We start from the raw sequence: 22,763 nt of genomic DNA, 5'->3' as shown, positions 1-22,763 counted from the left end.
ACCTGGAAAAGAGCAAGAGCCTTCAGCTTCCTATGCTAGAAGCCAGCAAAAGAGACAGTGCGAAGGACTTGAGCTAGAGGAAAGTCAGACAAAGACACAAATAATGCCGTGTTCTTGGGGGATGGCAAGAGAGAGGGGTGTGGGGGCAACACAGTGATAAGCTTCATTGACCCGAAATCCCATCTGGAAACGAGTGCTCATTGTTAGTCAACTCGCCTGTCTCTGATGTATATTATTATTCAGTCAAAAGGGGCCTTGTCCCTGTTTCTTTGGGGCACCTCATCCGAAGCCACTGCTTGTCACCTTGGGGGAATGTGACAAGAGCTATTTCAGTCAAGCAGAGAGGGAGGTAACTCAGAAGGCAAAACTCTTGCTGTGCATGAGTGAGGACCTGAATTTGGATCCCCAACCCCAACCAGGCTTGGTGCCACACACCTGTAATCACAGTACTGGTGGAGGGCATGACAGAGATCCCACGGCCTCTCCAGCCTGCTAGTTTAGTCAAATCAATGGTCTTTCAGTGAAAGACCTTGCCTCAAAATGAAGTGGACAGTAATAGAGAAAGAAATCTACCCAGCAGTGGTGGCGCACGCCGTTAATCCCAGTGCGCAGGAGGCAGAGACGGTTAGATCTCGGTGAGTTCGAGGACAGCCTGGTCTACAGGAGAGCCAAGCTACACAGAGAGACCCTGTCTAAATAAACAAAGAAAACAAAATGAAAAGACATCTGACATTGACCTCTGGCTTTCTTCACACGTGCAGACACTGGTACAGTACAGAGGAAAGCACACTTGCATACATGCATACCACAAGCGCGCACACGCGCATACTCACACACACAGCACACACACATACACACACCTACTGTAGTGGATCTTAAGCTCCTGGCTGTTAAGAGCTGAAGGCACCACACCCAATGATTCTGATCCATCAGGTACGAGAAGGAACTAAGGGCCTGCCGTTTGATAAGACTTCCCGCCCACTCCCACACAGTGGTGCTCTGGGTCGTTTGGAACTCCTCTTTGTGAAATGACACTTTGAGAGTGTCAGAATAAAGAGGATGCTGCTATTTGTCTAGTTAGAATAACCGTCTCCCTTCCCCGTCCCTCTCCTCCGCCCACCTTCCTTTAGCCACACATCGTGACTAAAGGACAAGATTATTGCTTGATCGTTGCCTTGTGAAATAAAAAAAAAATTCTTTTAGGAAGACCGTTAATAGGCTTAACATGTTTTGGTTCCACAAACAGGCAGAAATTGCTCCCCATCACCAAAAGTGGGGCATGGGAGATCCCTAGAGGGTAGCATTAAAAAAAAAAAAAAAAGAGCTGTTGGTCAATCAAACCTAGCTTCCTAACGCAATTCCTCTGCTTGTCTAACACAGAGCTCCCCTGGCTGACTTGGTGGTTCTGTATGGAACACTCAGAAAGATGAATCCACAATGTAGGGATTTGCTTCTGTGTTTATGATGCACCCGAATGAGGGGTATGGCAGACTGGGCATCTCAAAAGCAGAAAGCCTGCTTGAGTCTTAGTATCGCAAGCTCAGTTTCTGCTTTTCGGAGACAGGGTTTCTCTATGTAGTCCTGGCTGTCTGGAGCTCACTCTGTAGACTAGGCTGGCCTCAAGCTCACAGAGACCCTCCTGCCTCTGCCTCCCCAGTGCTGGGATTAAAGGTGAGTGCCACCACTGCCCAGCCCAAATATGGTTAAATGACAGTTTAGACTGACTATGACGTTGGAAAAGAGATCAGCTGGAGTGAGGGTAAACTAGTGACCCATGGTCCGTCCCCACAGTATATGGAGCATCAGAGGCCGCCCTTTCGTCACTGCAGATGGAAAATGAGGAAATCCTCAAACCTCCAATAGTAGTGTGCCTTAGTGGAGAGTGTTAAAGTGTGTGTGCTGGGGTGAGTGGTGGGGGTGGTGGGACTCCCCAGGAAAACAAAATACCACTCCCTGTGGTCTGCACAGGTCATGGTTTACCTGTTTAGTCCGCAGTAAGAGGGCTATGGGAAGCCGGTGATTTGCTTATCTGAATTAAGTGGAATAAAGAGCAACTGGAAAGTGGCTGCAAACGCTTCGTGAATTTGATGTCCCTCTTGACACTGGCGTATATGATTCCTGCTAGGACCAGCATTCTGTCTCCAGACATGAGCTGCTCCCTCTTACTTATAGAACCAACTGCTGACAAAAGCACCCTCTTCCGTGTAAGTCTGACCTCCTCTCGATTTATAAATAAGAGGATCCTAGGCAGGGGGTACACCCCTGTGATCTGGCAGTCAAGAGGTAGAAGTAGAAGGACCAACGGTTCAATGCCACACTCCAGGGCAAGCCCTAAGCTCAGGAGTAGCTAGCTGGTCAACACAGATCAGACGCCGTGGGCATTTGCTTGTTTGCTGTGCCTTTGGTTTTTTTGGTTTTGTTTAAGTCAAAGAAAGAACATGAAGTTGGATGGTAGGGAGGTGGGGGAGGATCTGGGAGGAGCTAGGGGCGGGGAAGACTATGATAAAAATATACTCCATGTAATTCTTCATGGATAAATAAAGACTAAAAATAATTTAAAGAGCTGAATGTTTTACCCTTAGCTATACAAGGTCCTATTTCTAAATAAATAAATAAGTAAGTAAACAAATAGCAAAAACAAATACATACTTCTATTTATAAATAAGCAAATAGGCTGCCTTAGTTCACAGCCATTACTTCCCCAAAGCTGCTGGCCATGCACACTTGCTCTGGCTAAGTCTTCATGGGCGAAAACAGCTGTGTGCAGGATAGTCTCTGGTCCCCTAGATCTCACAACACACCCACATTGTAACAACATAATATCATAACATCTGTACAGCGGGAATTGTAACACACAGCATGAAGCTCATTCCATCTCAAAGCAAAAGAAAGGCTTATCTACAAGACATACATTGAGGTAATAACTCAGAGGATATTGCTTCAGATAGGTCAGTAGAGTGTGGAAATTGGCCCAAGGGGAAATTGTTACAACATAGATAACATTGGGTTAAAGCCACAGAAACATGAAAAGAGGAAAATCAGACTGTTTAAATATTAAACATTTGTTTAAATATTAAAGTAAAGTTAGCCTGACAGCAAAATCGATATTAAATCAGGCCTGGGAAGTGTTTTACGACCTCAAACACCAGGCTTCTTAACTGCTAGTGTCGTAAATGATGTCACTTTTCAGCGTGATCATGGTTGCCAGGAGGCAGGTCAGAAATGCCAGCTTTAATTTTAAAATGTTAATTTGTGATGTAATTTAGAGTTTACTCTCAGGGACAAATGTCGCTCTCTGGGCCTGAGTCCTTCAAAGTGCTGTTGCGTGAAAAACGCATGCCCTCTGAGAGAAGATCTCTCCCCTGTAACCGCCTGGCCTCCGGAGCGGCCTGCAAAGTCTCTTCTTGGGTTCGAATGAAGTGAAAACAATCATAAATGGTTTGAGGTTCTCTTCCAGCCACTGACGACAGATTTTGAGGAAATACTTCTAGCGCGAAAGGAAAGGAAAGGAAGCTATAAAAAGCCGGACCTGCTGCGGATCAGTTTCTGAGAAGGCTGGCGTTCAGTCCAGCAGTGTAGACAGGGCAGGGTATCGGCTGAGCAAGCGGCCCCCTCAACAGTCTTTCTTCCTTGTCCCAACCCTATCTTAAATTTCCCTATATCTGCCCACTGCCCTGTCACAGAGCAGAAAAATCTACATGACTGAGACACTGGAGGCCCTGCTCGGATGCAAATGTGCTTGAGAAGGAAAAATAAAGGCTCCACGAAGCCACTCTGTAAGTCACTCTGCCTTCCACGGAGGTAGCGATGCCCCGTGGAGGAAGCTGCCATTAAGGAAAGCTCGCTTGGTTTACAGCCGAGCTGTGGATTAAGTAGACTATAATACAGCATCCTTCACTCAGGGTAAACCACCTACAGTCTAGACTTCTGATGTTGAGCTAAGTTGTTATGAATTAAAGTCTTCATGCAAAGGAACACAGGAAAGCTAAAGGAGTGTTTGTGTATGTGTGTGTGTGTGTGTGCATGTGCACGTGTGTGCCTATGCCTATATTTAAACGTGTGTGTGCGCGCGCATGTATGTGTGCATGTGTGTGTGCATATGTGTGCCTATGCCTATGCCTGTTTAAACGTGTGTGTGTATGTGCATATGTGTGTGCCTATGCCTATGTTTAAATGTATATGTGTGTGCCTATGCCTTTGTTTAAACATGTGTGTGTGCGTGTGTGTGCATATGTGTGCCTATGCCTGTTTAAACGTGTGTGTGTTAAGAGAAGAGTCGTGATGATACTGTCTCATCACACACCACAACAAATTACCACAGATTATCATCTTTCAGCCCAAACCCAAGGGCTCAGAAGGTCACGCTCCCTCAGAAGGTCCCAGGGAAGCATCTTTTCCAGGCCACCCTCCTCACTTGTGCCAGCAGAACTCTGATTTTTACCTATCTTCCTGCTAAGCTGTCTGTCTCCGTGTCTAAACTCCCCCTTTCATAAGACACCAGTAAAGCTGCCCTACTCTTCACAATCTCCTCTAAACTATGTCTGCAGCATCCTCATTTCAAAATAAGGTTACATTCTGAAGAAGGGAGTGTTAAAACTTCAGCATATGAATTTAAGACACAAGGTGCAAAATTGTGGCACCAGGGGTAGGAAGCAGGAAGAGCCTATATAATAAAAATAGCCCATGGACCCTGTGGAAGAAGAGAGCCACGGGTGTCAAACAGAGCTAAAGACCAGACCACCTCTGGATGGAGAGCCACTTAAAATGACTTCACAAGTTCCTTCTCCAGTAACTTATAACCAGCCAGCAGGGAAGCTACAACCATGTAGCCGTTTGTTTTGTAACAGCGTTGCTACTGAAAATGGACTGACAGTTCATTATTCCTTCGGAAAAAGCAAAGTATATGCAGAATAAAACATAGCTATCTGGAAACAAAATTGATGTTTACCTCTAAAAGTAAAATCAGGTAGTCTGTGGTTAGACCACACTGAATGCACCCCATGTCTGATCTCAGAAGCAGGGTCTGGTCTAGTAAGTGCTTGCACGGGAGAAAGCACAGAGAAAAGATGTGGAATTAGGAAACTCCCAGAATGCAACACTGCAGAGCTGATTAATAGCCTCATTCAGAGTGAACAGTCAGAGACCCGACTATGGAGAAGACTCCACTCGGGGGAGTCCTTGACCTCCCAGCACAAGCAACAGGAGTTACTGTTGGCAACAATCTCAGTCATGGTGTTCCGTATTCCTACAAACAGCGAGACTTTATAGTATCATTTTTCAAAACAAAGCCAGTACTCAGTTCAGTCCAAAATAGTCGAAAATTATCTTCTGCAGAGTCTGTAACAGGGTCGACCCTCCTGAATGCACAGACGTTCCTCCCATTTCCGTCATCTGTAAACTTAGAGACACAATCCTTCCTGGAAGAGATGTGCGTGTTCCTACAAATGTGGGCGGTAATAAATTCCTCCATTTTCTGCCTGCTCCAGTTCTGTCAAGCTTACGTTCACAAAAAGACATGGACAAGAAAATTGTCCCAAAAAGACACGGTTTCTAATTAGGACCGCATAAACAAAGCCGCCTTGGTTTTGCAGGTAGGGAGTAACGTTCTCCAATCCCTGTTCTAACCGTTCCCCTGGAGAGATTTGCTCTTTGACTTTCTCGGCTATAGGATGGAGGCCTGGATGCCCTGCTCTGGGTGTGGAGAGTGTACCAGGGCTAGTGAGCGGAGCAGTCCTGGAAGACATCTGTGAAGAGATTAGTATATACTGCCTGTTGGTGTCTAATACAACGCGGGAAGGCAGTAATACAAGGAAAGTTGTTACCCCATCCAGCCTTACCAAAGCAAGAATGCAGATAGACAATTCTAACCCTGAACAGGGTGGTGACGACCTATGCGACCCCACAATCAAACTCTTCCTGCTGATTCCTATGGAGGACCAACCCGGAGTCTACAGAAACATCTTCCTTTATGTGAATACGTGACTTAGGCACGTACACCAAACTCTGCACGGGGCTGAGATAAGTAACATTTATATCATCTGCATTCTAACGTAGCAAGGTTTTCCTTAGACAAAATCTGATGCTTTGCAAAATAAAGGTTATGATATAGATCAATCAAACATTTATCGTGGTGAAGCTAACCAATTTGTCTGTACCAGACATGAAATCCAATACAGCTCCTGGCCTTCAAAGGAGCTGTGGGTCCATAGCTCAGCAGGGAGCATCTTACTCCTCTCAGAACAAGTGTGTGAAACAACCCCTGCAGATAGGATGGTGTCAACAAGCCTGGGACCATTGTGTTCCCCAAAGACCTGTGATGACTCCTGCTCCGCATGACCGGAATCACAGCACATTGCTCCAGTGTCCTTCCGGCCTCCCCGTCCCAGGCCTGTAGTTTGCCTCATCACCCTTCCCTGGGCATTAGTGTAAAACTACCAAGTGTCCATTTATTAGCTGGTTGCCTTGTAAGTAGCCAAAAACCCAGACCAACTTGCTCATAGAACAAGGAAAACACATGGACTTGGGCGAGTAGAAAGCCTGGAGAAGACAAAAGGCTACTGATGTGAATTCCTGTGCCAAAGGAGCAACAAGCTCTCTCCAGATAGAGGTGTCAGTCACCCTGGAGTATGTGATCATGGTGACATCTTGGAAGTGGTAGCTGTCACCCAGGCATCTATCAACTTTCAATCCCCATTTTAGCATCAGCAGCAAAGGACACACTCAGAGTGGCTGACTTAACCTCAGCTTCAAGGATGTTTAACCATGGAGGACATTCTAACTATTAGGAGACCCTTCTGTAAAACACAGTTGTCGATTCCCTTGGTTAGCTCACATCTAAGGCCTTGCCTACCTAGAAGTACTCTGACACCTGATACTGGAAGCCAGCATGCTCACGGACAACAAATAGACGCAGCAACGGCAGTAAATTCCTATAGCTTATCACTACCCCAGTAGGTCACTGAATCAGTCAAGGGTATGTTTTCCTAGCAGCGTATGTTTCCAGTTTCCAAAAGAAAGAAAAAAAGAAAATCCAGTGATAGCATTTGACATGAAAAAGGTAGCACAAGTCTTAATCATGAGTTTGCTTAGATTGTGTTGGATTTAAAGTTGTCCTTGAACCTCTAAAAGGATTTTTCCTACTTTCCACTCATCCAGAGGAGCCATTTTAACTGCACCAGACTGAACACATCTCTGCTGGCAAGAAGGAAGGTACATCACAGATGTAACAGGGATGCTCAGTATCCTTCCAGAGAGCCACAGTGGCCCTTTCTATGATTCGTACCCATGAATATACTGATTTCCAATGTCAATGTCAAAGTAATACTGGGTAGGTAAGGAGTTAGGAATGCGGTAGTCAAGGAAACCCACGGCCACATCTAGCATCTGGGTCTCCTAGTAATCAGAATGTCCTGTGTAGTTAAGTGTTCCTGAAGCCGAAGTCAGGTTGCTCCTGCTACATCAGAAGCTAACACACCAGAGAGTTTTCCTACATCTGTGCCCTAATAACGGGTCAGCATCCTTAAAAGGCCTGATGTTACTACAGTGTCGCTTGCATTGTGGTACCACCCCTCATTCGTGAGATCATGGGGAGAGGTACTTTTAAAGGGAGATCCATTTCATCAGCATGGTTTGAGAGGGAAAAAGAGTAACTGTACCTAACAGTGTGTCACCCACCTAAAATATATTCATTAGAAACACCTTTACCTCAATACAGAACCCTCTTGGGCTGCTCCCTGCCTTGGGGCAGCCCAGTCCGGTCCCTCTTTAGAATGTCTGCTTTGCTTATTTGTTGCTCAATAGCTTGTTTATGCTGTCTGTATCTCCTGACTTCATTCTTTCCTTCAGGAGCACAAGAACTGAGATAAGCATCCCTTCATGCCCCTCCACTGTCCCCACCTCTTAACAAGAGGTCTTCCATGTTTTCACTGGTTGGAGAGAGCATCCACGGAAGAAGATAAAACCAACAGTGGCTATCTCTTCTGTGAAAGGATAGAGAGAAGAATCAAGGCCCCAAACGGCCAATCAATTCATCTCCCTAACCACGAATCTAAGGGGAGAAAAGAAACAGGTCTTTCCTGCCGCTGCAAAATGGGACCTTAAGCTTGGGCAAGACATCGGACCACCCAGAGTTCAGGTTCCCTGGATTGACATCAAAGATAGAGAGTGGCTATAAAATCCCCCTTGGTCCTCAGGCCGCAGGTTTGCAGTATACCCTCTCTAAAGTGGGCTCCTGCAGCCAGACTGGCACTTTCGACAGAAAACTCCTTTTAATTTTAACTAGTGCCCTGGGCATCAGAAGCAGTGAAGAAAGGGAATTCATTTATGAGTTTCTATGCCAGATTATGGGTTTTATTTGCTGCTTTACACAACTTTTCAGTCTGTCATTTTGGGAAGGTTAACCCCGGTGTAAAATGTTCCCGCAATTATGTTCGGAAACACTCCCAGCCTGCCGCGTGCCAATAAATGCCTGGAATAACTGTCAGGCTAAATGAATCCCATTTGGACAAAATGATTATTGAAAGTTATTTTAGTTCCCTATTAAGCAGTTGTGGAGCAGAGCTGTAATCAAAATGTTTATTTCAATTAGAATTATTATGGTCAATAAAAATCTCAAGTAGAAAGCAAACTACACTTTATCAAATAAAGTGAAGGCCTCTGCTAGTTAAACTTTTTTTTCCCCACACAGCCTCCGTGGGAAGGTTTGACAAGAGATGCAATTACTTGCCTCCTCCGTGATAAGTTCATGGCTTTATGGTTCAACCTCCCCCCTAATAGAGCCATTTGCCCTCAGTGGACAAACCCTCAACTCTTACTTGGTTACCATGACAAGCAGCCAATGAGCGCCCTTGTTTTTATGGTTCCATGGTATGGGAGTGTCACTTCATCCCAGACTGGCTGAAGGAGAAGCCACGGGGGTTATAATCTACTAGGAGTACTTTTTCGTCCCACCATCCCTGTGACTAAGTGTGCAGAAACATTCTCCTTCCCAGAGCAGCAATTTCCTTCCTGGTGTCCCAGAGGTGCTTTTACTTATTAAGCCGATGAAGTCATCCTCACCAGAATATGGTCTGGGGAGAGGGGAGTTGTGAGGGCAAGAAATGAAGAGCCTGTTTTCACCTTCCTTTCTATAGTCTGCCCTTGAGTGGAGACATATACAAAAGATGCTCTCTCTCTCTCTCTCTCTCTCTCTCTCTCTCTCTCTCTCTCTCTCTCTGTGTGTGTGTGTGTGTGTGTGTGTGTGTGTGTGTGTGTGTGTGTGAGAGAGAGAGAGAGAGAGAGAGAGAGAGAGAGAGAGAGGACAGACGGGGTGGGAGTATGTTTACACCGACACCAATGCACAGACTGCCCCCAAAATCAAGTCATGAAAGTCCCTGGGAGTAAGAGTCTAATCACCCTGTGTTTAAGGAAGTCACGTGACTCCAATGTATAGATTAATGTCGCACACTTCCCTGTAGGTCTGTAGTTTTGAGTGTGGTCCTTAAACCAGCTACTTTGGCTCCATCTTGGACCTTGTTAGAAGTGAACATTCCCAGTCCCCAGCCCATAATGATGTCATCAGAAACTGTCCCCACGTTAAGGAGATCTCTGCCTTGACCCTCTAGGTATACACAAAAGCATGTTAAACCTTGAGAACCACCATGATAAGGAATCATCCTTAAAAAAAATGATGATGTTTGTAACAAACTCACCCATTAAGAAAGGCCGATTCACTGTTAGCCAACTGCCTGGATGTTAAGATGAAGAAGAACGGAGAAGTGTTCAAATTACCGGGAAGTTGTACCTCACGAGGAAGAAAATTCATTGTTCTGATTGAAATGTGAACTAGCTCCACAGACTTATGTGTTTGGGCACTTGGTCCCCAGCTAGGGGTGGACCTTGAGGTGGGACCCAGATGGAGAAAGTGTGTCACTAGGGATAGAACTTGGGGTTTCTTTGCCTGGCTCCATTTCCCCTCCAGTCTCTGATTCCTGACTGTGGATACAACACAGCCAGCAACCATCCCTTCCCTCCATAGTGGGCTGTGTCCCTTTGGAAATGAACCCTTCCATCCTCGAATACTTTTTGATCATGTATTAACACAGCAATGAGAAAAGTAATGGCGTCTCTGGGAAGCATTTTATAAAAACTGGTTGGATAATGAGGAATGTATTAGGAATAAGGGTTTGAGGATCTGAAGCAGAATCCTTAAGGAAGCAAGAGTAGACACAATGGGAGCCAGAACTTCCCCAAAGACAAATCTTGAGTCAGGCAAATGCTGTGTTAGCTCATTTCCATCCCTGTCTCCTTCCTTAGACAGTTTCTAGATTCACATGGTCCTTGAGATGTCCAGGGAACCTCACAAACACAAAACAAGGAATTGATCTGGGCAAAGATGTTAATGAACAACATTTTGCTCCTGGCTGTCTTTGGATCATTTGCATTTTAAATAAAGCTCCGAGTTCAGAGGACTCAGCTGAACTTGGAGACTCACACAGACCCAAAGCCATATCCTGTTCAAACCCTTTAGGTCTATTCACTGGCTCAACATTCGCAAGAATAGTATGAAACAGGTACTGGGGGGGAATGTTGTTTTGTTTTGTTTTTATTGAGCTCTACATTTTTGTCTGCTCCCCTCTCCTCCTCTTTTGTACCCTTCTACCCTCTCTCATGGTCCCCATGCTCCCAATTTACTCAGGAGATCTTATCTTTTTCTACTTCCCATGTAGATTAGATCCATGTATGTCTCTCTTAGTGTCCTCATTGTTGTCTAGGTTCTCTAGGATTGTGATTTGTAGGCTGGTTTTCTTTGCTTTATGTTTAAAAACCACTATGAGTGAGTACATATGATATTTGTCTTTCTGGGTCTGGGTTACCTCACTCAATATGATGTTTTCTAGATCCATCCATTTGCCAGTAAATTTCAACATGTCATTTTTTTCTACTGTGTAGTACTTCATTGTGTAAATGTGACACATTTTCCTTATCCATTCTTTGATTGAGGGGCATTTAGGTTGTTTCCAGGTTCTGGTTATGACAAGCAATGCTGCTATGAACATAGTTGAGCACATGTTCTTGTGGTATGATTAAACATCCTTTGGATATATACCCAAAGGTGGTATTGCTGGACCTTGAGGTAGGTTGTTTCCTAATTTTCTAAGAAATCGCCATACTGATATCCGAAGAGACTGTACCAGCTTGCATTCCCACCAGCAATGGAGGAGTGTTCCCTTTACCCCACATCCTCTCCAGCACAGTGGTCATTAGTGTTTTTGATCTTGGCCATTCTTACAGGTGTAAGATGGAATCTCAGAGTTGTTTTGATTTGCATTTCTCTGATGGCTAAGGATGTTGAGCATTTCCTTAAGTGTCTTTCAGCCATTTTAGATTCCCCTGTGGAGAGTTTTGGAATAGGTACTATTTCAGGTGAGAAAACTCAGGCAAATAAAGGAAAGTAGCACTCCTAGGTCACACAACTGAAATGTGGCTAACACTGAACCCAGGGTTAGCCTAACAAAGTGGGTTTAACTGCTCTGCTATGTATCCTCTCAATCAAGTAGGCAGGATGCCCTGGACTGGGGGGCTCTGGGAAGAAGACAGCTTTAGAGAGTTATCCACTCCACAGTTGGTAGATCACTGCATCCTCACTGCATGTTCTGACCTGACATACAATCTGTTCTTGAGAATACATTGAGACATGGTCTTCATCTATCTCTCCTTCTCGATCATTGCCATGGGCATCTGATTAATGGAAATAAAAAGCTCTGGTCCAGTTATGTTTGAAGGATTTGCTTTTTTACCCAAAACATCATCCATGTCAACAAAACACTCCCAAGACCTTTTTTTTTTTTTCCAAACCTGGAAGTATCCCAGAAATAGCAAGTTGCATAAGTATCTCTCTGACAGGTCCAACATCAGAACCAAACTCCAACTTTTTCCTGGGGGTAAAATAGCTAGAACACTTCTCCCCCACAATTTCCCCAAAAGATTTAGGCAAAACCTGCATATGAAGCCCAGAATTTGATGAAGCTTTCTGGACAATCTGTCAAAAACTGCCGTCCTGTTTTAATTTCCTTCTGTCTGCAAGGACAATGGGATCTTGCAGCTCCTTGTCACTCAGGGATAGGCTTGCCCTGAATATCTGACCTTCCCTGGCAGAAGCCTTCTCCAGCTAGCTGGGGGACCGTGGGGGTGGCAGCTCTCAGTAATCCTCAATTTTTATCCCTTGACACTTTAATTAAGGTAATTTAACAGTCTGTTAAACACAATATGAAGAATTTCCTGGGAAGAGCCAATGAGGGCAGAGTTTGGGGGTACAGGAAGATATTTGTGGAGGGAAACCCAGGCAGTCTAGAGTTGGGAAGAGGCCTGGCTATTATTTAGCCCAGTGATTGTGACTTTCCCAAGGTCACACTGTTAATTAGCACCTTCCTCGGTCCCTTACTAGACGACAAGCTGGGATGTTAAGTGGGGTTATCTGGGCATCATAGACTATAAGCTCAGAAATGCGTGGTCACATCAGGAGCTTTCATAGGGTCTAGGGAGATGATCTGAACGGCTCATGTTCCTGCCTGCTGGTCAGAGCAGAGGCTGCTATCTCGTGGTCAGAGCAGCGGCTGACTCCCGGTGTGAGTGGGATCTTGGTGATGCAGTGGGCTTCCTCTGCCTTCTGGTGGGTCTAATACAATCAGAAATAGCACTGAAGCCATTGGTCATTTTATTTGAGGGGCAATGGGCCTTGGCATTCAAATGTGCTATTCTTTTGCAAGACTTTTTTTTCCTAATACCCAAAAGAATTTTAATTCCACGTTTTGAAAAACAGGAATTTTCAGTTTGATAGGTAAAATGCATTTTATCCTAAATATGAACCATATTTACCTTTTTCTCCAGATGTTAGACCCATAAGTATTTTTCCATGCATAGCAAGTACCACTGGGGTTTATTCTGATTATTTCCAGCTTGGTTGGCTAGGTGCATACATGCAAAAATAATGCAGCGGGTTAGATTTCAAGAGTATTTATAATAGTCTGTAAATTGGAACTTCATATTGCAAACTCTCAGATCCTGGGTGCCGCCAACCACTTCTCTCATGTTGAGAGTCACAAGAAAGGACAGGAAAAAGAAGCTAAGTCAGAAGGCCAAAGGTCACGTAAAGGGGAAGATGACTGGACGAGGCTAAGCTGAGGATGTGACAGGGTCATGATTCCCACTCAGAAGGAAAAGAAAAAAAAAGCCCTGTTGGTACTAACACTGAGAAACTGAACAAAATAAAGGAAGAAAGATGGGTGTGCAAAAGCAGAAAGCAGCAGAGGAGTGTGGTTTACTGAAGAGCTCAGCTGAATGAGGTTGATGCTGGGGCGATGGGCAGGGAAATCAGGATGTGATTGGTTGGGGTTGGGGGGGTGTAAATCGGCATTTGATGGGAAGGAGCGGCTGCTCCCTGAAGCTCCCCAACCACAAGAGCAGCCCCAGCTTCTCCTGATGGAATCTCAGAACCACTGATGCTCAGCCTCATGTGACGATCCCATACCATTGTAGGACTGTACTTTTTGTCAGGGGTTCCTACATATCTGTGGTCTGACTTTTTCTGTGTATAATCACCTGCTGCAGGGGAAGGCTTTCCTTAGGCATTGGTAACTGGGGGAAACGCAAACACACATCATGCCTTGATTAATAAGGGTAATAGTTGCTAAGAGATTCTGGTTGCCAAGAGTTTCCTGTTTTATTTTGTTTTCAAAGCAATCTTGGAACACACGTCTCATTTTCATTTTATGAATGGACATATTAAGGCAGGAAATCCATCTAAGATCAAAGTAGAATGGCCAGGATGTGATGTTTCTCAAGTTTGTTTTCAGAGCGCAGTTGCTCACCTGCCTAGCCAGAGGGATCTTGAGGAGCCTTGTTTTTAACTTTCTTTTTATTTATTCTTTGTGTCTTTCACGTCATGCATCTCCATCCCATTCATTCTTTGTATCTGCCCTCTGACCTTGCAACTCTCCCCCACCCCCACCAAATAAAATAAAATTTAGGAGAAAAAAGAAAATAAGAAATAGGAAAAATCTCGTCATGGAAGCTGCAGTGTGACACAATGAGTCACACAGTGAAATCCCTTTGTCCATTTATCTTTACTCACAAGTGTTCATTGCAAAGAGTCAGTGGTCTGGTTTGAGGCCTCTGGTTTCTGCTACACCATCGATGCTGGGCCCTCACTGGGACTCCTCTGGGATATTCTGTTGCTGCCCTGTGTTGTGGAGCTCCTGCAGCTTTGGGTCTCCAAGACTAGACCCTTCACGTGCTCCTGCAGATCATGGGTGGGGTGGGTGTTGGAGTGGGCCAACTTGTAACCTTGGTTCTTTCTGGGCATGGGTAGTTGCAGGGTTGGTTAACCTGCCAGCTCTCCCTAGTCCTCACCACCAGGGTGAGCTCTCCAGCATTGCTCTGGCTAGTTCACCCCAAGGAGCAATGGGTGAGGCCAGCTCCCCCGCTTTCACACCCTCAGGGGCAGCTCTTCCAAACCTGAACCATCAGGGGCAGCTCTACTGTGTTGCCCAGGCTAGATTCTCATGAACGCTGTAGCTGGTGAGGGTCAGGGACAGCTCTCCTGCTCTTATGACCTCAGGGCCAGCTCTCCCACCTGCCACAGGCAGTAAGGGGCAGTGTGTGGGGGGTGGTTAGAGGTGGGGATAGCATCTCTGCAACACCACCATACAGGAGATAAGGGGTGGGGCCAGATGAGGGGTGGGGACAGATCCCCCACATTCACAGTTCGCAGGCAAGTTTACCCATGCCCCTATCCATTGGGTCAGGAGAGGGGCAGGGCTCACTTTCTTGAGTTCTGCAGCTGGTAAGGGGGGGAGGGTCAGCTCCCTTACCCATCACAGGTGGTAGGGATAAGAGTTGGGAAGGTCATCTTTCCTTTGCCCTCTCCAGCACATGGCAGATGAGGGGAGGCATGGCCAGATATCCTCCCACTCTTACACCCTCAGGGCCAGCTCACTGGTGCCTCTGCCAACAGGGTCAGCTCTACTGTGCTGCCCAGGCGAGGAGCAGGGCCGCTTTCCTGCATGCTACAGCTGGTAAAGAGGTGGTCCACTCCCTAGTCTGTCACAGGCTGCAAGGAGTTAGGGGGGGACATCTCTCCTCCACCCATGCTGCCACACGACCGACGAGTCATGGGGACAGCTCTCCCACACCTCCACCAGCAGGACCAGTGCTGCTGTGCTGCCCAGAGGAGGTGCAGGGAACTCTCTCCTGAGTCCCCCAGTCAGTGAGGGGCAGGACTAGTTCTCCCTAGTGTCGCAGCCAGCGAGTAATGGGGCCAACTCCATACAGCCCTATCCTCTCTGCCTTTGGTGGTATCAGGAGCCAGAAACATCAACAGAGACCATGGCTGCACCAGAGCCATGAATCCAGACGTGGACCCAGTAGCAACCTATACTCAGACATCACCATGGCCCTGGGTGGCAATCAAGTCATCCACCTCAGCCTGCTCCTCGCCGATTTCGCCTTTTCAGATATGCCTCTGTTCACAGGACAGGAACCATTCTCTCTCTCTCTCTCTCTCTCTCTCTCCCTCCCTCCCTCTCCTTCTCTCCCTCTCTCCCTCTCTCTCTCTCTCCTATACAACACCATACATTTGCTCATGATAGTTGTGCCTGTCTTCCTGATGTTGCAAAGTGTGGGGTAGGTTTGTATTTTCTCCCCGGAGCCCAGGGCAGAACACCCCAGGCCTGCATGTGTGTCTCCTTGCTCTCTTTAGTCCTTCATGGCCCTGGGCAGGACCAGCTTCCTCGTGACAAAAAATATCTTAATTGTGCCCAACGGCCCAGCGCCCCAGGCTCCTGATTGGTGTGGAAGTTGTTACTGAAGTCCTCTTCTGGACCAGGGCTAGAAAGCCCAGAAGAAGCCTTTTTTAACTGATGTATAAGTGGATGTCATACAAGTATTTTAATGTAAATCCTATTAATTGAAATCCTATATGAACTTATGTAGTATTTAATTCTTCAATAATGAAAAGACTTCCTTTGCCAAATCAGCAATGGGATCCACATTGGATGAACATAAAGCTCTCAGGCACTGATGTTTCTCACAGGGATCTAGGGAGCAGCAACACTATGCCGTTACTGTCTTAAGTACAGACTCAGTCCAGACCACTGAGTTCTTTCCTCAATTCAACTGAACCTTCTCTGAGGGCTTGATTTGTAATCAAGTCTCGAGTCTCTAGATGATGTGAGATTATTAGATGTCTCAGAAGCATTTTGATCATGAGAAACAAGAAATCACTGCTTCCAAGTTCAAGAGGGAAAGCCCTCAGAATGTTACATTATTGACAGTTGATGACAGAAAAATCATCAACTTCCCAATTCCAAAAACCGCCTGAGTAGGATTCCAGGCCTGGCCATGACCTCAAACCACAGGAAATTCTGAGAGAAAGACCCAGATAGCATTTGCTTTGCATCTCTAAAATGAGGCCATGGAATAACTAAGCCATGGCCTACTGCTATTTCCCGGTCAAACACAGGCACTCGGGAATATAAACCCATCATGATTCATCCTTGGCTAGGGATCAAGATGAACATAAAAATGAGGGTGCTGACAGCTCTGGACAAAGCCAGAGCGAAGTAGAAATCAGAACAAAAGTCAAAGGAATGTGAGCAATCTGGTATTCCCACATCTTCAAGCTGCCACGGACCAGAGCCTTCTCAGTGGAGAAGGACAGCCAGGCTCCTACCAGCACTTAGCCAGAATGAGGACCTGATCATGTGACACCAATACCACCCCAGCTGTGCAGGCAGAGTGCCACCTTTCCCAGGATTCTCATGTGGTTTGACTGGTACATATGAAATGCTTCAGGCTTTCAAGGGATGGCCAAGCAAACCTTGAATGGAAGGATCAAACTTCAGTTAACTCTCACGCCCAATGTCCTTGATACTGGCTCACTATTTAGACCGGAAGGGAAGCAGATAAACAAAGCAAACCCTTAATTTTGTTTTTTCTTAGATTGAATACATGTTTAATCATCATGAAAACCAACCACTGCCCAGTCACCCATCAACACGGGTTTCTACAGAAGCCTGAGGCAGGTACACCTAAAAAACAATGGGAGTTTAAAAAACAAAACAGATATACTACAGTTGGATATTTGAATAAGCCAGAGGGAATCATATTCTTTTAACTTAAAATTATATACATATGTGATACATATTATATATGTACGTGTGTGTGTGTGTGTGTGTGTGTGTGTGTGTGTGTGTGTGTGAAATTATGAAGTTACTCTGGTTGGGGTGACAATGCTCCTCCCCAAAAGACATAGACTATTTACCAAACCCCCACTTCCAGGCATAGAAAACTTTTCAGTTAGAGGATCCCAGGAGACCCCCAAAATATTATAAGCGATCACCTTTCCCTTTGATTCCTTCCCAGACATTTAAGGTATAGCACTGTTGCTCCAGACACCATATGATCCAACACAGGACTTGGAGATGAGCTGGAACCAGCCTGGAAGCCTCCTCCCTGAGGACTGGCTCTCATGGATTCCTAAGGAGCTATGGTACATGCCAAGGGAGAAAAGCCACCAATAGTCCTTTTCAGCTAGGACACCTGCAAACCACAACACTCAACACAGCACGATATCCACAGAGGTGCCGTAGAAGCACCTGAATCCTGAGAACAGCACACAGCTGTCTAACTGGGCATAAGATTCTCTCAATAGAAGAGAATTCATGCTTGGTACTGTAAGGTAGCCAACTACCTCTAGCTGGGGAGGCCATGGACCCTGGAGGAAAACCTACTGCTGCCACGTCCCTAAGCCAGTATAATCTCTGACTGGGTCCTAAAAACTTGCCCTATACCCACAGGTAAAGTTACAGGAAGCCACAACTGGCTGGGATGCAGGGACCAGCTATCTGTAGGGAGTCCAATCCCAAACAATACATCTGCAACATAACCCCTACACCTAACGCTTAGGGAATATTAAATAATATTAAATAGTTAGAAAGAATCATATAGAACTAAGCTCAGACAGAAAATTTTGCTTGTATTTCAGTAAAATTTATTGTGGAGAACACCAGCAACAGAATTAGAGGGGAATGATGTTCTTCAAGAGCAGCATTGAGTACTTCTAAATAAATTCTTCTAATAGTTCCACCCTGGGCTCTCCCCTGTGAAATGCAAACAAAACTGCATTGCATTAGAATGCTGGAATGCTCAAACCCTGCTCATTCAGTAACCAGATGTGTAGCTTTCAAAAGTTTATTTAACCTTAGAGATCTCCCAAGTCTTCGTTGGGAAAACATGGATGCTATTTCCTCCAGTGCCTGTGTGAAATAGCCATGTATGCCAAGAAAGAAATCATTGGCATCTAGAAAATATTCAATAAAATGGGTTGTACTAATGATCATTAATGATGAGAAAAATATATCAAGAATTCTTCACGTAGAAGCTCTATGAGCTTGAACAAGACTCAAACTCTCTGACTCTCAAATTGTTCACTTAAAAACTAGACACACTATTTCATGGGCTTGTTAACAAGATACATGTGGACATTCCAAAGTTATCTAGCATACAAAGTATACACTCAAAGCTCACGACAAATTCTCATTTCTAGTAGCTATTTCTATTGTAATATGAGGTTGTATCCCCTTCAAATGAAAGAAAAGTCAGAATGAACTACTAAATCTCATTTTATCATAAAATATAAATATCTTGCTACTCAAAACTTGATGACAATGTTTTAAAACTTAAACTGAAAGTTAAATCCTAACATAGATTAAATTTATAATTAGAAACAACAGATAATAAAGCATGTTGTGGGCTGCATTTGCAAAGAAAACTGAATAAAATGTCTGTGGATAACAAATTATTAGAGCAATATAAGAAGTGCTTAAGTAAAAACTCTAACCATGAATCGAGTGTGATGGTACACGCCTTGAATCCCAGCATGCAGGAGGCAGAACCAGGCTGATCTCTGACTCTGAGCCCAGCCTGGTCTACAGAGTGAGTTCCAAGACAGTCAGGGGTTCACAGAGAAAGCCTGTCTAGAAAAAAGACTATAACCATGAATCTCTGAAACTATACTTTTTATTATTATATAAATTTCTTCCTTATTCTTATGGTGAAGCTATAGAAGACCAAACAAAGTTCAAGCTTTAAGAATAATTCTTCACTAATTAAGTCTAAGTGAAGGACTGGAGAGATGGCTCAGTGGGTAAGAGCACTTGCTCCTTTGGCTGTGGACCTCAGTTTGGTTCCCAGCACCCATGTCGGGTGGATCACAACTGCCTGGAACTCTAGCTCCATGTTAACTGGCCTCCATGGACACTACACACGTGTGGTACATACACTGACAAGCTGAAAACCAGACATAAATAAAAGTGTTTTACAAAGAAAAAGGAGTCTAAGTAAAATAAAATCCATCTGTGGCTATCACAAAGCTCAAAGGGGATTTAGGGATCATCTTCAAAAGCTTTTGACACCAAGCTGGTGTGAAGTTCTGAAGATTTAGCATTCTCTGAACTCTAGACTGGCGCACTTCATAGCAGACAAAAGCAGCTCCAGCGGTTAGGAAAGCAAACTGCTGCGAAAATAGCCAGCTGGATCCATTAATCGGCGCAAAGCAAAATGACATTTCTTGAAAGTTCTTCTGTTTCGTGTACCTAGGTGCACATAAATACTGTAAAATTTTACTGTCCCCTGACTTTCATTTTAGGGTATTTCTGAAACAGTAGTTTCTCCGCTAACTAAGGTAACTTTTCATTACTAATCCGATTGTATCATTTGGGTGCTAATTCACATTAGAGAGAACAGGGAAAGGAAATAATTTTTCGATAATTAAATTTTCGATAATTGTAGATGCCAACACCAGGCTCCGTAGTCATCGTGAGAGAGTGACAATCAGTAGTGTACGTAGATAAGAATTCCACACATCTCTCCTGAACCACCCCTCCATACCCTCCCTCAGGCTTTCTGGGCCCCTCTGAGGTGTTGTGTGGTTTTCTCTGGAAAGAGGGGCCTATAGGCAGGGACCTGAGAGGTCACGGGTGTAGTTCTACTCCGGCCCTCTTCCCAGGAGAGATCTGCTGCTCGGACTTGATGGCTTGTGTCCCGATTATGTTTCAGACACTTCCGAAGAATCAGTGCATCTGCTATCGGAACAGACTCTTCTCCAGGCAGGCCTGGAGACACACATGAAATGAGCTGACTTGTTCAACTGAGCATTTTGTTATTGTCTTACAGGACAATAACTAAACAAACAGCTGACGTTTTTAAGCATATGCATATGTTATGCACGTGTTTGGCCAAAGGCTGGTCATCTGAATAATTACATAAGCAAGTTAAAAGTATAATTTGCACTGGACTTCTCAGTACCCATACATCTATTCTGTTTATAGTTCTTAGGATACCCTTAGGATACCAAGAGATGGTTTTAAAAGGATACCGCATTGCCAAGAAAAAAAAGAGGAAAAAATCTTTTGGATTGCTAATATGCCAACTATTTCAATATACTTTTCGAAGGCTGAGGGTTTCCTAGGAATGTTTTATATGAAGCATTTCCTTTGGTCTTGGTGCACAGACTGTCAACAAACTCTTGGAACTGCTTTATGATGCTGCCCGCTGCCATCCCCTCATTGTCTCACAGCTGTCTGCTTGTTCCTGCGCTGATTAATTCCTTCTAGGGAGCCCAGTTGCCTGGTTTGGGAAATGATGCTCACTTTGAGCCATTCATTCTTGTAAAAGTGCATAGACATGAATAAATTTAAATAGCTCAGAACTAGAGAAGTGAGAGAAAGACGGTGAGTAGAGACCAGCTTTATTTCTATAGCAAACATTCATTTGCCTGAGAACAGCCGGGGCCCTGCTGAGGCTGGGACAAAGTGCAAGGGTCTTCCATCTGAGATCCGTTCTGCACACTCCTTGGAGCCAACGCTTGCTCTTTAGTTTACTAATGGGAGTAAAGACTTCCCAAAGAAAGAAGAATGGACCTACTTCAGAAGGCTGCTTACTCTGTTTTATAAACCTGGTGTCCTAAGGAGAAGCTGTTGTTTTGACCACAAGTTTCCAAGGCTTCAGCTGGAAGAATAGATACAATACTGTCACTATCAAAACAAGGGGCTGGAGAGGTACTTTCCTGGCCATGGCTAGCTCCTAGCCAGCCCCTCCTGAAGCTCTGACTTCACATGGTTTTTCAGTATTTGGTTTTAATTATTGTTAGAGAAATATTTTGACATGATTTATAGAAAATAAACTTCAGGTATTAGGAAATCCCAATTCCACGATGGCCCAAACACTATCAACCACATTTTTTTCAGAAAGCCAAGTCTGGGATTTGATATTCTGGAGGCGACAGCCAGATAGGTAAGAAAGACATTGAGCACAGAAAATCACACTTCAAAGACATTTCAGCACCCAGAACTCCTTCATGCACATGAATATTTAAAATTTTAAGAGTTCCTCAAAACTTCAACAGCAGTTTGAAGAATAAAATGTGCTTCACACATGTACTTTAAATTTTTAATGAACCATTTGCTGTTTGTAGCAAAAGTGCTAAAATTCTTCCTAGAACATAAGACAGGAAAAACTGTCGAGGCCAGGGTAACAACACAAAGACCCTGAGAGCTTAGAAGTCCCCATCCCTCAGGAGGTCTCCGCTAGAAGAGGAACGCTGACCGTCTGGGAAACAATAATGAACTGGCTTTTAAATTTCTTTTCTTCTACAAGTGATTTACATTTATAAAGCTCATTGCAAAATTTTCATATTTATAACAATAACACATGTAGCCTGCATAATAAACCTTTCAGCGCAGGCAGATGTTTGCAGCCGTGATAAACGTCCAAAGCACTAGACATGGATGGCTGTGTGCCTCAAACGCGCAGCCCGATGGTACACCCTTGGCAATCCTAGATGGCTCAAAGTGACCCCATCAACTCCCCTCTGGTTCTCCAGTGTGGCTATGCCTGTGATGGCAGCCTGTCCTGGGGTGGGGGGGTACAAATGTGGAAACCAGCCAAAGCTTTACGAAGGGTGTGTTTGCTGTTTAGCATTGCTAATTGTGTTTATTGGAGTCTTTTCTGATCATAAAATCATCATAGACTCCTTGTGGAAAATGTAAAGCAGATTTTTTTTTCTTAACCCCCATGAGCTTAAAACCTGGTGGGAAAAAACAAAAGTATCTCTAGGTACATGTTTACCCAACTCAGCAGTTCAAGAACTGCCAGTCAAAAGTGAAATATTCCAGAGTGAATGTCTAAGTCATGCCAGGGCATTCTTATATGAAACATGATTGATGTAAACCAGAGCTTTCTCCTCACCTTTGTAATGCCCTGAACCAAGAACACTAATAGACGTAAGTACCTAAATCCAATCCATACCAAAGAAAGACAGCAAAAGCGAAGAGAAGCAAGAGAAGGAGCATCAAGTGCTTCAGCGGTAGCCTCTGTGCCCACGACGCAAAGCAAGATCAGACAGACAGTGTCATGGAAAATCAGGCTGGTGCAGGGGACCGGTTTGGCAGGTCCCTTTGCTCAGCTGTAGTTTTAGCAAATGCTACCATGAGGGGAACTGGGAGCAGGGCAGGAATGGGGATGAACAGTAATGTGGCGCCTTTATATCAAAAGATAGATCATTTTCATCTGAAACCCCGAAATCTTCATGACAATTTAAGCCTAAAATAAAGACCCCCCTCATAAACCAAGCTTCCAGCCTTCGACATTCCTATTATCACTAATTTTCAATAAAGCACAATGGGTCTTGCTAAGCAATATTAAAACCACCCATGTTACAAGCTTAG

The sequence above is a fragment of the Alexandromys fortis genome, unplaced genomic scaffold, assembly GCF_014885135.2.
Source record: "Alexandromys fortis isolate MF-2015 unplaced genomic scaffold, M_Fortis_MF-2015_v1.1 scaffold_93, whole genome shotgun sequence".
NCBI classification, from domain to species: Eukaryota; Metazoa; Chordata; class Mammalia; order Rodentia; family Cricetidae; genus Alexandromys; species Alexandromys fortis.
This window is presented reverse-complemented; position numbering follows the sequence as displayed.